The sequence below is a fragment of the Narcine bancroftii genome, chromosome 2 (assembly GCF_036971445.1).
Source record: "Narcine bancroftii isolate sNarBan1 chromosome 2, sNarBan1.hap1, whole genome shotgun sequence".
Classification (NCBI taxonomy): Eukaryota; Metazoa; Chordata; class Chondrichthyes; order Torpediniformes; family Narcinidae; genus Narcine; species Narcine bancroftii.
Genome location: NC_091470.1, coordinates 311,854,487 through 311,870,089, shown reverse-complemented (window position 1 = coordinate 311,870,089; position 15,603 = coordinate 311,854,487). Strand labels below are relative to the sequence as shown.

Here is a 15,603-nt window from a genome sequence, read left to right as displayed (position 1 = left end):
AGTCCTCTGATCTGTCCTGCCTGAGCACAGCTGTGAGATTTAACCTGCCGAGCAATGTCATTTCTCTCCCTTTCATTCCTCCCTCTCTGCGTCTGAAACAAAAAACCCTGGAACATTAAGCTGCCAGTCCTGCCCCTCCTGCAACCAAGTTTCACTAATGGCCACAATGTCATAATTCCATGCGCTAATCCACACTCTAAACTGATCTGCCTTTCCTACAAGACTACTTTCATTGAAGTCGCTACATCTGAGAACATTTCCATCATATACAACCCTTTTATTTCTGATGTTACATGAAGTCTTCACATCATCTTTTTCCTCCTCCACTCCTCTATCTGCTCTGGCACTCTCGTTCATCCTGCTGTAAATCTAGTTTAAGCCCCCTGAAGCAGAACTAGCTAGCCTCACTAGCACCTGGAATGTGTAGCAATCCTGAGATCACAACTCTGGCGGTCCTGTCCTTCAACTTAGCCCCCAACTCCCAGAACTCCTGTTGCAGAAACTCCTCACCTTTCCTACCCACATCATTGATGCCTACATGGAGCATGATGTCTGGCTGCTCACCCTGTCCTGAGAATGCCGGTAACTCGATCTATCTTGGTCCCAGGCACCAGGGAGACAACATAACATCTGGGATTCTCGATCCCTTCCACAGCGCATCTTATCTATTCCCCTTTCTATGGAATCCCTCATCACTAATCTTATCTGTTCCCCTTTCTATGGAATCCCTCATCACTATAGCTCGTCTCTTCTCCTCCCTTCGCTTCTTAGCACAAGGCCAGATTCTGTGTCAGAGACACGACCACTGTGGCTCATCCCTGGCAAGTTCCCCACACCCCCCACCCCCACCCTGCCTCCAAACAGTAACTAAAATTGTATACTTGCTAATGAGGGGAACAGTTACAGGGGTACCCTGCACTGCTTGCCTGTCCCCTTTCCCTCTCCTGACTGTCAGCCAACTACCTTCCTCCTGTCTCTTTACTGTGATTGCGTCTCTGTAACTCCTGTCTCTCAGCCTCCCAAATGATCCAGAGTTCATCTAACTCCAGATCCAAATCCCGAACCTGATTTGTAAGGAGCTGCAGCTGGATGCACTTTTCATGGATGAAGATGCCAGGGTGGATTCCTGACTATCCATATTTTGCATGAAGTGCATATCTCTGTCCTGCTTCCTATGTATGAAATAGAAAAAAAGTTAGAAAAACTGGTCCTTACCTTGCCTCAGCTCCTCCATCTTCTCTACTTCTGCTCACTGAAGCCTCACAAACCAAAGCCTCAAGTTCCTATTCCTGCACTGAGCCTCTCACACAACAGCTACTCCCACAATAGCTGGTCCACTTTGTCCTTGTTTTACTTTCATTTGCTTCTGCTCCTTTGTAGCTATCTCACTCCGTAACTTGATTCCTGCTAATGTGCAAACGGTCCTGGTTTTAAATATTTCTCCCCGGCCTGGGTGTAGCTTTCTTGCTCTGCCACTTGATTGGTCCGCTCCTCATGTTTTAAACACTTCTCCCACTTGTGCCATTAATCCACTGTAACTTGTTCAACTAGTACAATTTTCATTGGAGTACAATTTCTATTTCTGGCTGCAGACAAGTTCCTAAATTCAATGTGTAATCTCAGGGAAGATATCAACAGAGAAATTATACATTCCCTCAGCATCCCTAAATTAAGGAGAGAAACTAGTTGTGATTCATAATCGTGATTACTCATTCAGATGGAAATGTGCAGATATTTCCAAGCACACCTTTCAGCCTCAGCTTAGCACCACCCAAACCGTTGGCTTCCATTCCACATGAGAGATACTTGAGGAGAACTCACCTTCTGGGGTCATACTCAAGAAATAAGTTGACATCTTCAGGAGAAAATGAGGAGTGAAGAGGAAAAGAGAAAAAAACCTCAGGCTTAATTGTCCTTTTAGTCTCCTGTTATTAGATTTGTAATATTGGAAAGGAGAAGATAACATAATTTGTGTACCTTGACAAATGTAATGAAATATTCTGTGGATCTGCTTTAACCTTTGTAAAACTGATCCGACTAAGATTTTGTGAATTAATTTATTAGCACAGACACTGGCTTTTGTGTGGCTGGTGACGGATGTGTTAATTTCATTTGTTATTTGATTTCTAAGCATTTGTCAGGCCGACACCAACCATTGTTTCTTAACCTGATACTAATGTATGTGCTTTTTAACGTCTTGCTAGAATTTTAACATTATGCAGTAAACCATTACTAGGAAATAAAGGTAAAAATACATTTACATGGAATAACAAAGATTTTATGGATGGTTTTTTGATGGGAACTGGTTGAATGTCCCAAAGGGTCAGTGTTGCTCCTTTACCTCCTCCTACTATATCTATTCCAACATATCATGTACTTTTCAGAAGATGGTCACGGAAGTCTGAAGAATAGCTTCAGGACTACCTCGAGTCAGTGGATTGGGGTTGTTCAACAATTTAGCTGAGGATGTGAATGATTATATCAGGACCTTTACGGACTATCAAAACAGCTGTGGATAAGTGTGTCTCCACCAAATCATTCAGTGTTTTTCCCCAACTGGAAACCCTGGAAGAACAACGAAATCTGGAAGCTGCTGAGAGCTAGGACACAGGCATTAAAGTCCACAGAGCCAGAGCACAGCACAAGGAGTAGGTACGACCTTTGGAAAGCCCATATCCCAGGTGAAATGGAACCAATGATGGATATCCAACAACTGTGGCTCAGACCTAAATGACATAACCTGCTACACAACCAAAACCATTGCAAAAGGGCAATGCCTTCTATGCCCATTTTGACCATCAGAACAAGGAAGAACTTCTGCACACCCCCACGCCCCCTGATGATGCTCTACTGTCACTATCTAAAGATGATGTATGGTTCCCTTCAGGAGAATAAATCTGAGGTAAGCATCGGGTCCAGATGGAGTATCCAGCCAAGTATTGAAAACCTTAACTGATGAACTGGCTAATGTTTTCATGGATATCTTCAACATCTCATTCTGACAGGGTGTGAATTGTTTCAAACTAGATTCAATTGTACCTAGTACTCATGAACAATGTGGTAACCTGCCTAAATAACTACTGAGTAGTGGCACTCATCTCCACAGTGATGAAGTGTATTGAGAGCCTGGTGTTGAAGCATAACAGTTCCTATCTGAGTGGTAACATGGATCATTCCCAATTTTCCTACTGCAGAAACAGGTCGATAGCAGATGCCATCTTACTGGCTCTACACAAAGCCCTGGAACACCTGGACAGCAAAGACTCATACATCGTAATGTTCTTTATTGACTACACCATCAGTTCCCTCAAATCTGATCAGTAAACTCCAAAACCTGGGCCTCAATACCCCATTGTGTAAGTCGATCCTGGATTTCTTCAAAAGTCAATGAAGAACAGCAGCAGGATTTACACCACTCAAGACATACTCTGTTCTCATTGCTGCCATCTGGAAAGAGGTATAGGTGCTACAAGACTGGTACCACCAGGTTCAGGAACAGTTGTTTCCCCTCCACCATCCTAATCAATAGATTCAGACACTCATTCGAGGACTCTTACTTTACACATTATTTATTACTGAATATTTATTATTTTCTGTATTTGCAGTCAATTTGTTTATATTTACACCTCTTTTGTATACCTACAACTGTAATTGGGACCACTTGGATAGGTCATATCTCAGAATGGACGCAAGTCAGAATTTTGTCTGCGCGCGTGGAGTACTGAAGATTTAAAGCAAGCTTTTTAATCAAATGCTATATTTGACAAACTATAACAGGGATATAGGGAATGTAAGAGCCAAAATATGTGCATTTTCCTTGTTATTTGGCATCCCAGGGTCCAGAGGCTCGGCGCGGCCATCTTGATTCTTGTGCGCATGTATTATTCTTTGGTTGGTGCATGTGCGGTGGGTTCACATATTGGAGTTTGGTTGGCGCATGCGCGGTGGGTTCACATATTGGAGTTTGGTTGGAAATTGTGCTAGGCAAACTAAATAGATTAAAGATTGATAAATCTCCCGGGCCGGATGAGATGCATCCACGGGTTTTTAAAGTGGTGGCTTTGGAGATTGTAGATCCATTGGCGATGATTTTCCAGAAATCGATGGACTCTGGTGAAATTCCAGAGTCTGGAAGGTTGAAAATGTGGTTCTGCTGTTTAAGAAAGGTGGGAGACAGAAAAAGGGAACTATAGACCGATTAGTCTGACGTCGGTAGCTGCGAAGATATTAGAGTCGATCCTCAAGGATGAGATGATGGAATATCTAGAGATTCATGACAGGATAGGTCCAAGTCAGCATGATTTTTTAAAGGGTAGATCCTGCCTGACCAACCTATTAGAATTTTTTGAAGAAATCTCAAGTAGGATAGACCAAGGAGAGACTATGGACGTTATCTATTTAGATTTTTAAAACGCTTTCAATAAGGTGCTACATATTAGGCTGCTTAATAAGATGAGGGCCCATGGAATTACAGGGATGTTATTAAACTGGATAGAAAAGTGGCTGATAGGCAGGAAGCAAAGGGTTGAAATTAAGGGTTCTCATTCTGGATGACTTTCTGTAACTAGTGGTGTTCTGCAGGGGTCAGTATTGAGGCCGTTGCTGTTTACAATTTATATTAATGATTTGGATTGTGGTATAAATGGTTTTGTGGTCAAATTTGCGGATGATACCAAGATAGGTGGCGGAGTAGGAAGTGTAGTAGAAACTGTAAGATTGCAGAAGGCAATGTTGTTGGAGAGGGTGTAGAGGAGATTTACTAGGATGATTCTTGGAATACAAGGGCTAATGTACGAGGAGTCTTTGGCAGCTCTTGGGTTGTATTCATTGGAGTATAGGAGAATGAGAGGAGATCTCATAGAGGATTTTTGTATTTTGAAAGGTTTAGATAGTGTGGATGCGGGTAAAATATTTCCCTTGGTGGGTGAATCGAGGACAAAGGGTCATAGTCTGAAAATTAGAGGTTATCCATATAAAACAAAGATTAGGAAGAACTTCTTTAGCCAGAGGATCGTGGATCTGTGGAACTCACTGCCGCATACAACAGTGGAAGCCTGTTAATTAGGAGTATTTAAACAAGAAATAGACAAGTATCTCTTTAGTGAAGGCATCAAGGGATATGTGGAAAAGGCCTGAAATTGAAACTACTGTTTCAATTACTAGCTTAGTATAGATTTACGGAACAGACTCGATGGGCCTAGTGGCCTGCTTCTGTTCCTTTGTCTTGTGATCTTCTGACATGAGCAGTGGGTTCACATATTGGAGTTTGGTTGGTGCATGCGCGGTGGGTTCACATATTGGAGTTTGGTTGGTGCATGTGCAGTAGGTTCGCATATTGGAGTTTGATTGACGCATGTGTGAGAGTTAAGCGCCCTGACAATATTGAATTTGCGCCCTTGCTCTGAAGGCTGATATGCTGGCTATCGCTGCCTTTTGGACTGAAAATCCAATGCTGGAATTGCCAGCGAGGATGATGGTGACCGAGAAATGGGGTGCAGAGCCCTGAGCATTTTGTGAGGCTCATGGAGTTGTTGATGAGTTAAGGCATTAGATCTTTGAAAATGCAAAAACTGAGCTTGACAAAACATGTTAAAGCTGTTAAACATACATTAACATTGTATCCTGATTTATAGGGCTTAATCCATCACTTTTACTATATATAATAGCATGTATATCTCTTCTCACGACTCACTGTGAGAATTTGGAGGGATCCTGTAATGAATCAGAACAATTATCCTTTCTTCCTCTCCCGAGATTTCCAGTTCAGTCTTGGAAAGTTGCGGCGTTTGCTCTCCATTGTGAGCTGCCACATTGCTCCAGGTTAAGTTCAATTCCAGAACATCTGCTACAACCTGGCAGAGCGAGAAAGCTACACCCAGGCCGGGGAGAAATATTTAAAACCAGGACCATTTGCAGGTCTTGGCACATTAATTTAAGCCCCTCCACACCCTAAGTTAAAGTTAAATAATATGGACCTCTCCTCTTGAGGCCACGGTAACATTATGAGGTGAGTTTGTAAATTTGCTTTTCTGAAACTAAAAGAGATACGTATCATTTGCAAATTGTAGAGTTCTGGTTAAAAATTTGATCAAGTTCAGCGCAGATATTGTGGCTAAAGGGCCAATTCCTGAACTGTACTGTTCTATATTCAATGTTGAATCCAGGTTTTGCTCACTTGAAGGAAATAACAAGAATTCAGGCATTTGACTTGGCTTTCACTTTTCATCTTTTTCAATCATATTTCTTTTATATCATGGTGCAAGATTGTTAACAGCAGAAAAATGTAAAATTTTCTGGGGTGAATGATCCTATTACTAAATTGGGGAAAATATCCAGAAGTGGAAAAGGTATAGAAAGTCAAAAGCTCAATGGTGGGAAGCTCTGTCTCAGTTTATTGAGATACACCCATTAGAAATTGAGATGAAATGGTATTAAACTCATTTCATTTACCAACGTAGAACACTGTGCCATGAGCCTGTCTGCACTGTATTAGGACTTATGTGAAAGATCATCACATCTGCTGCCTGCCCTAATATTTGCCAACCAATACGTATTTATTTTCCGCAGATCACTTCCAAATATTCCATTAATTTGGAAAGAAACTGTAACCTAAAAATATAATTTCTACCAGCAAGTTGCTGTGGACATTTGGAATACAGCAGCAAGATAATAATTAGTGGTAGCAAAAGTTGATATTAATGAATGTCTCAAGTTGTGGCCTTGTTAGGTTGATGGTGCAATTATTCATTATCAAGATGTTTTGGTTTCAATAAAGCAGATGTTATTTATTAATTTGAAACAATCGGGTTATAACACAAGAGAGAAATTCATGTATCTGACTCATTCTTCAACTCTGAATTAACTTTGCACATATTTAGCACTGCTATATTAAAACCCTCTGTGGCATAATTACGTGCAACTTGGGAGGAATCAAGACATGAACATTATGGACAGAATCAGCCAGCAATGGCAAATAATAATGATGGCAAAATGCAAAGCATATAAATTAGATTAAGTGAAATAATTTAAAGCGTTTCACAGAAGGAGTAGGCAAAAATCATCATTTAAATTAACTTTATTTCATGTTTTGTTAACTGTGATATTATCTTTACTCTAATCGCAAAATTATCATATGAATTATCTTAGAATCTGAGAAGAAAACTCTTTTGTGAAGTACACCATCCTAATCAAACCTCTGATGCTCTCTATAAGAATGTCATTTGAGGTTTGCCCACAGAGAGATCCTGTTCTTCGAAAATTGATATGGCTTTGAGGGAGGCATAATTATAGTTATGTATGCTGTGTAACATACATTAACTACTAAATACAAAGTCTGTATTTTTGTTTACAGTGAAAGGAAATAATGGACCATAATTTTTTGGCAAGAGCTTGCTACTTACATTTACTTTGCAGAGATTCTTTGGTGACTGACAGTCAACAGAAGCTACCTTGATCCTCATCGTGGAGACTTGGTCCAGCGCAGGATCTGCCAAATGTAATTCCCAAGGCACATTGAGTTCAGTTGAGCTAAGCACCTGGTTCAGTTGTGGGATGTGGTCAGCACTACTCCAGTACATTTATACCATAAAATTTGAGTCATCAGTGTTTGTGTGGAAGTCTTAAATTCCTGACACATGCATGAAAGTCCAGATGAATAATTCAACGAGGTGTAATTTGCAGTGTAACTTGAATGGAATCTTTGGGGCAGCTATTTGGGTTTGGGTAATTGGGGTTTGGGGTTTCTTCAGTGGATGTACACAGATTTAAAATCTACAGTTCAACTCAGAACACATTTGGATATTTCTGTACTGGAGTCAATATTTGTGAGTCTCCATATCCATTGGGAGAATATCACAAACACAAAAAAAATACACCTGAATGTGTTGTCAGGTAATTTTGTGTAATTTAAAGATGAAGTATGAATGGTAGGAGAGACAGTGTAAATTATATGAAATTAAAAGATCATATTGCAATAGAAAACCATGGTTTCTGGTGCAAACAAGACACCTGCTAAAATTCTAAAAGTTCTAAGAAAGGGAACAAATATCCAGTGTCATCCCTCAGATCTGAAAAGAGGACTGCAGGAATACCATTGTCATGACCATCTTATTGTGCTAATGAGAGAAAGTCATCGGCAGGCCCCCCTCGGTTTTCGCTGATCCAGCTTCTTCTTGAACCACAGAGTGGATTTGGTCTGGCTAGAAGTATAATGGACATCAATTTTAAATTCCAGGATCATTATAATGAAGCACTAAATATGGCCTTTTATGATGCCAGTGAAGTCTTTGACTCCTTCATTGGGGAGAGAGAGTGTGGACCATCTTTCTCAAATGTGGTTACCTGCAAACTGGTGTCAGGCAAGACTGCGTCAATACCCCCAAATATTTCTCACCCTTTCTTGCTTCAGTCCTGCACCTCATGTTGAGCAAGCATTTTGCTGGAGTAAAGTAATTCTACAGGACAAATGTTCAACTTACATCAACCTTTGGTCAGCCCAACTTCACTCACTCTAGTGCAGAGATGATATTTGCATGTTGAAATGCAAAGTTCCAAGCCATTGACAACTCATTCACTGAATCATTCAAGAGGATGAACTTTCATTGAAAGGAGGAGCCTTTTCACAACCTGAGCCCTGGTGCATTGTGCAACCCTGTGGAACATTGGTCTTCACTGAGACCCTGGAGAACGTGGACATTCCCATATTCCAGAAGCCATTTCTCAATGAAGGCTGACTTTGATGATGAACTTGACCTTTGGCTTCAAGACACCCGCACCACCTTTGGCCTGATAAGGTTAAAAAATAGTGTTTGAAGATCCTGACCTCCAATCCAGAAACAAGTGCATTAAATACTTAGTAGCAGTGATCTCCATCCTCGCACATTATTTTGAGATTTGGAAATGTCAACAGCACCAAGCTGGGGCCTCCAATTCTGCCTCTACAAAATCCTGCAAATCCATTGATATTTATCCTCTGCTGGACCAAGGTCCTGGCACCGAGGCCATATTTACACTCAGGTGAAAGCCACATCATTCACTTGACCAACGCCAGAGTGCTGAAATGGACACTATTTTGAGCTCTGTCACGGCAGGAGATTACCAGGTAGAGAGAGGAAAAGGTTTGTCGTAGCCTCAAACCTTTATTGGAAAAAAAAATGGAAAAGCCCAACTGACCCATGATCAGTGAAAATGCATAAGGAGCTTTTGGAACCTTGTCATTCATTGGGAACACCCAGAAAATCACCTTAATGGTAGAAGAAATGAACCTGCCTACTTCATCCATAGCAGAACTGGAGTGGAAGGTTTATAAAATTGTAAGGGGCTTAGAAAAGGTAAATGGTTGTAGTCTTTTTCCCAAGGTAGTGGAGTCTAAAACTAGAGAGCATAGATTGAAGGTGAAAGGGGAAAGATTTAAAAGGGACCTGAGAAGTATCTTCTTCACTGAGAGGGTGGTGGGTACATGCATTCACCCACTGTTAATTAATACCAATTAAATGGTTGTACAGAACCACGAGTACTGTTCAGGATTGTATTCCTTTAAGTGAAGTGAACTTTCTGTTAGTTTATCACTGGCAAAGGTAAATATACTTCTTGTGAACAGAACTGCTGTAATTATCGCTGCTTTAGATCTGAACCATTATGGTCACTAATGAACATATACTCAAATCACTTGGCCTCCACAGCTCAGGCTCAGACAGCATGATATTTCAATTAGTGGCCACATTTATTATGCATTACTGTGCAGATGTTTGTGCCAACTGTGCCTGTCACTGTTAAAGATTGAATGTCCGGAACTGTGCAGATCAGAAAGGTTTTTTCATGTTTGCGGAGTTTGTGTGGTGCAAGTGAATAGGTGTCAGCTATGGTTCAATGCTTCTGACTCTTGAATCAGAAGTTCTACTCCAGAGACCTGGCCACATGAATTTGGGCTAACAATGCAGACCAGTACTAAATGGGGCAACGCTGGGTCTGCTATCTTTTAAATGAGTGTTAAATTGAGGCTCTGCTGTTGAATTGAATGTGAAAAAAAACCTGTGGTACAAATTTGAAGAGCACAGGTTACCTGTAAAGACTTAATCAATCTGAAACAGATCATTAATACATTTGCTATATGTGGAAGTTAGATCATTAGATATCAGAGCAGAATTAAGTAATTTGAACATAGTCAGATTCGATATTCAAACATAGATTTTTTTTTCCATCTCAACATAATTCTTCTGCCTTCCCCCTTAACCCTTGACACTCCTACCAATCACAAACTTTGTGGTTGCCCCACAAGCTGCCACCCCCTCTGTCCATGGCGGCAGTATCTCACGAACACCTTCGATCACCACGGTCAGTGACCCAACCATGGCCGCTGTACTCTGGGAGCACCCAAGGAAATGCTGCTTGGAGAGCACAAGCAGTGGTAGTGAGGAACGGGAGAAGAACAAGATGGTCATTGACTAGTCAGACCATTAATAGATACACACAACTAGACATGTGCCCCCTCCCCCATATATCTGATATGGTGAACCAAATCGCACATATCGGGTCTTTTATACTATCAACCTGAAATCCACATATCATCAGCTCCCTATTCACCCAGAGGAGCACCAATACACTGGGTTTGAGGCAGATGGCCATCTCTACCACTTCTTACAGGTCCCCTTCTGCGTCACTAATGGAGACTCAGTCTTCTAGCAGGAAATGCACCTCAATCTCATGAACAATAAGGCTAAGTGCAGATTTTGCACAATCCACCTTGCCATCTTTGGCTGTGCCTTTGAAAATTGAGTCATTGGTCCAGACCCTGGCTGCATGTGCCACTTCTGGATCTTCCCCTTCCCCACAGCCTTAGGGGTCTACAAAGGTGGCCCGCCCCCTTGTCAAATCCACCACTTTCCCTCTAATGCCAGAGGCCTGTGCAGCTATTAGCCGCATCAAGGTAGATGCATATATACATTGTACAATGAATATGACAATAAGCACCTTACCTTTATCATCATTTCAGAAAAGAATCCCTGCATTAGGATGAAACTGTAGATCAGTGGTTCTCAACCTTTTTCCACTCACATACCACTTTAAGTATTCCCTAAGACATAGGTGATTAGTAAGGGATTGCTTAAGGTGGTATGTGGGTGGAGAGAAAAAGTTTGAAAACCCCCGTTTTAATCGTATCTAATTGACTCGTTATGTGCACAGTTTCATAACTCCAAAGGAAATGGGCCAATGACAATTTTTCTCAAACAAACTATTTCAGTAACAATTGGGTCTAGAGAAGTGATACTCAACCTTCCCTTCCCACTCACATATCACCTTAAGCAATCCCTTACTAATCACAGAGCACCGATGGCATAGGGATTACTTAAAGTGGTACACGAGTGGAAAGATAAAGTTTGAGAACCATTGCTCAGAAACTAATAAAAGCCTATCAGTTTGTCCAACTTCAGTCTTTTGGAGTTATTGATATTGCATCATGGTCTATGCTTTGAACTACCCAGCTTGATTCTGGGCACATTGAAAACATCAATCCAGGAACTTCTTGAGAGCATTATGTCACCCATCTCATGTTTCAGCAGACTACCCCATTGACACTTGTTGAACTTAATATGAATGTCAGCTAACAATCCCTAACTTCAGTCTGTATCAAGCCAAAGCTGGCTGGAACCCATTAAGAACAATGGACTTGCTTGAACTATCCCTGAAGAATTACTCCTGAAGAATCATCTGCAATTGAATTCTGAAGAAGGGATGACAACACTCATGGTTTTATGCCACTTTTCTATTGCAGCACAACATATACAAACACTGGGGTTCTGAAATAGTCACAAATGGTGAAAGTAAACATACTATGCCTTGGAACTCATATTTAACAATTCATTTTGGCTCATCATTAAAGCTGCATTAGATCTTTCATATGGCAGGATGGAGCATGAAACTGAGTGGATTGGATTAGATATTCATGTTACGTTGACCCCATTAGATGGGAAGTAAAATCAAACAGGAAGTAAAACTTGATCTGGACAGGTAAGGATGAAATCATCTTCAATTGCTTTAAAGTCTTATTTCAATGTCAAATTGAGAAGCTGTCCATTATATAATATTTAATAATGGATTAGTTCCTCTGTTTAAACCCATGAACAAAAGAACATGAGTAAAAGCAGAAATAGGCTGTTTGGTTCTCATTCCAAAATTTAATTTAAAAAAAAATGTAGGCACACAGCACGGTAACAGACCATTTAGGCCTATGAATCCATGCTGCCCTAATTACACCCCATTAACATGCATCCCCGATAAGTTTTGAACGATAGGAGGAAACCAGAGCCCCGGATAAAATCCATGCAGAGATGGGAAGAACGTACAAACTCCTTACAGACAAGCGCAGGATTCAAACTTTGGTCTGGACCCAATCGCTGGTGGTGTAAAGGCGTTGCATTAACTACTTCACCAAACGTGCTTCCACAATTCAACAATATCATGACCTTCAAACTCACTGTTCCTATCTTGTACTACATACTGTGATAAAACACGGAGTACTGCAGACACCGTTTGCCCAGCTGAGTTTCTCCAGCATTGTGTTTTTTAAGTACCTATTGATTTCCTTGGTGACCAAAAACATCAATCTTGTGTTGACTGTATATTAAAGCATTTCAGTGGATGTTTCTGAACAATTGTACCCATATTTCCTCAGATTTTTTTTTTCCCCTATGTGAATGCCTTTTTCATGATACTGGCTCATGTGATGTCTCTTCTGTGGTTAAAAAATTCAACTCCAGATATGAGCAGTTTCTTTCCCACTGGTATCCGACTACTGAACAACCTTTCTCTGTTCCAATTGATCTCTTGTTGTAACTCTACTCTCTGTACAGTTTCACATGGTTGTATTTATGTATAGATAGACTTGCTGGATAACACTCAAAACAAATCTTTTCACCTTACTACAGTAGAGGTGACAATAAATGTAAACTTGGGTTTGAACATGAATTTGCTTCTCATGTTTCTGGTCATCACACTGATAAAAGCAAGGTGCCCAGAAATTGCTGTCTTATCTTTGGTATTGACCTTGTAGTGGGATTTCAACAGCACATGTGCCAATTGTAACCTGTTAAGAACCGCATTGGCAGGCTTCAAGCAATGTTACAAGTTGAAAACTCACATCCTGAAACCGTGCACTGCCTTGTTGAGCTAACATTGACTGTTAGTGCCGCCATTAACTGAGCAACAACTAAGAGATCTGAGAGATGAGAAACTGACACAAGTTTGTATTAAGATTAAAGTTGAAGAAAATCATCCAGTGGGGCAAGGTTTTAATTAGACATAGGCTGTCTATCTCAAAGAATAGAACTTCAAAATATATCTTTATTTTAAAAATCTTGAGCAAAGATGTCTCTGTCACCATCTAAGTACCTTAAATTTTGTTTTAATTTTTGAAGGGCACTGTGATTGTATCAATGTGAAAAACGCTAAGAGGTTCCTGTACTTTATAAAGTGTACAAAAAAATCAATACAATTAACACTTTTACGCCTGTTAATTCCAATTACATTTCCACCGAAAGAATGTGAAAATAGACCAGATGCCCTATTATTAAAAGAAGAAAACAACAAACCTATGGGGAAATGGGACCTGGAGTATCCACAGCAGGGTTAATCTCCAACTGCAACACCAACTGTAGAATTGCAGTCAATCACTGTATTTTTCACATTCAATATCTGATGCTCAGCTGTTGCTTGATAATGAGATGTTACCTTTTTTTCTTCTTTAGACCATTCTCTCATGCGAAGTTGAAAGATGGTGATTTGCAGCTTATGCACACTTCATATTACAAATCATAAATTGTGCACTTGACCACCAACTCCAAAGAGGTATCAATTTTCATTTGACAGTATTGACCAAGTTAAATGTGTGATGCTGTTATATAATCTTTACTGGAAATGCAGCTCATTGATCCATTTATGAAATACAACAATAAACCATGTCTGGCAGTGAATTACATCTATGGGGATTCAACACAATTTTTCTCATTCCTTCCATATTTGGAAGAAGGTCGAATAACTGAGATATTGCCTTTTTAGAGTTGTCACCTGTTCCTTAGTTACATAATATTAAAAATGAAACTGTATATTGTACTATTCTAGATCAGTAGTTGTCATACTCTCAAAAAGGAACTAAGGGATTATGAAATGGGTGCAGGTCAGTGGGACTAGGCAGAATAGTTTGGCACAGACAAGAAGGGCTGAAAGGCCTGTTTTCTATGTTGTAATGTTCTATGGTTGTTCTATGATGTCAATATATGGCAGCAACTAATTCCTGTTGACTGAGGTGAGGGGTTTTGTCAAGCATGTGAGAAAGGAAAGGTTAGAGCGATAATAAATGGGAGAATGGGCATGCTTCAATAAACTAGAAAGACTCAAAGGACCAAATGTCCATTGTTGTTATGAATGTATGAATGACCCCATCTTTGTGAGTGACTTATTAGTTAAAACCTTGCTACATTGCTTGAAGCCTGCCAATGCAGTTCTTAAAAGGGAAGTGTGCTTTGGCTGTAGTCAATAGCAGTTTTCATTATGGTCATGACTGCAGCCTACCTGAAAACTTGTGCGTAACATAGATGAGAGTGAGTGCTACAAGTTGTGAAAGCTTTCGAAGATAAGGTGCAGATGGTGGAGGGGTGGCGGGAGGGGGGGGGGGGAAGTGTGGAAAAGAAACATACAAAATCCTCTCAGGGCTTGACAGAGTAGGTGTCAACCTGATGTTTCCCTTGGCAGTGGAATCAAGATCCAGAGGTCACATGCTCAGAATAAATAGGTAGATCATTTAGGATGAATGATGAGTAATTTCTTCACCCAGTAGTGGCAAACTTTTGGGATTCTCTTCTCCAAGGGCCACGTGTCAGTTTCAATTTTAAGATGTTGAGGTAATTGAGGATGCAGAAGGGTGTTGGAAATATGGTCTGAGTTAAAAGATCATCCTGGATCTCACTGAATGGTGGAAGAGGCATAAGAACTCAAATAGATTGCACCAGTTTCTAATTGTTATGTTCTTATGCCCTGCAGACACATAGAAAAAAATTAGGGATGAGATGCCAATATGCTCATTATTAATCCTACATCTCAGCAAGGTGAATGAGACTCCCAGAGTAGAGCTTCTTTAAGGTTATTGGAAGAAAACTTAACTAATTTTGTCAGTTAACTCACTTGAACTTCTCTTTCCCAGTTCAGACCCAAAATATTGACTCTTTTTCTTTCCACTTTTTTGCCTGAATTGCTCAGCTTTTTTTTTAGTTTTATTATTGGATTTCCAGCATCTTTCATTTGCCACATAAAATATTCATGGATATTCTCAAAATCTCCTTCACAAAATGAAACATTGTAATTGATTCCTGAGAAACTCTGGTCCATAATCTCTAAAATTAGAAAAAGAGTATATGGATTACTGTTGAGAACTTCATGTTTACTGATCAGGTGCACACAGAGATCGAGCCTACCCTTCATTTGCATCCTGGCCCATTGGAGGCAGTATCTGGGCTCCCACATTGGCCTCATCATCTATCTCAGATTCCATGGAATAGAAGCAAGCCGTACTCAATCCCAAAGGACTGCTTGAGGAAAAAAACGAGAAGCTGA

General features: G+C 40.4%; 1 long non-coding RNA gene across 1 annotated transcript in view; it reads left to right on the top strand.

The window, feature by feature from the left end:
• The window catches only part of LOC138755523 (uncharacterized), a 143,406-nt gene extending 129,590 nt beyond the window's left edge, over positions 1 to 13,816 (top strand). The window contains exon 7 of the long non-coding RNA XR_011352360.1: positions 13,743 to 13,816. This is a non-coding gene — a long non-coding RNA (uncharacterized lncRNA). The remainder of the gene's footprint in view (positions 1 to 13,742) is intronic.
• The last annotated feature ends 1,787 nt before the right edge of the window (positions 13,817 to 15,603 follow it).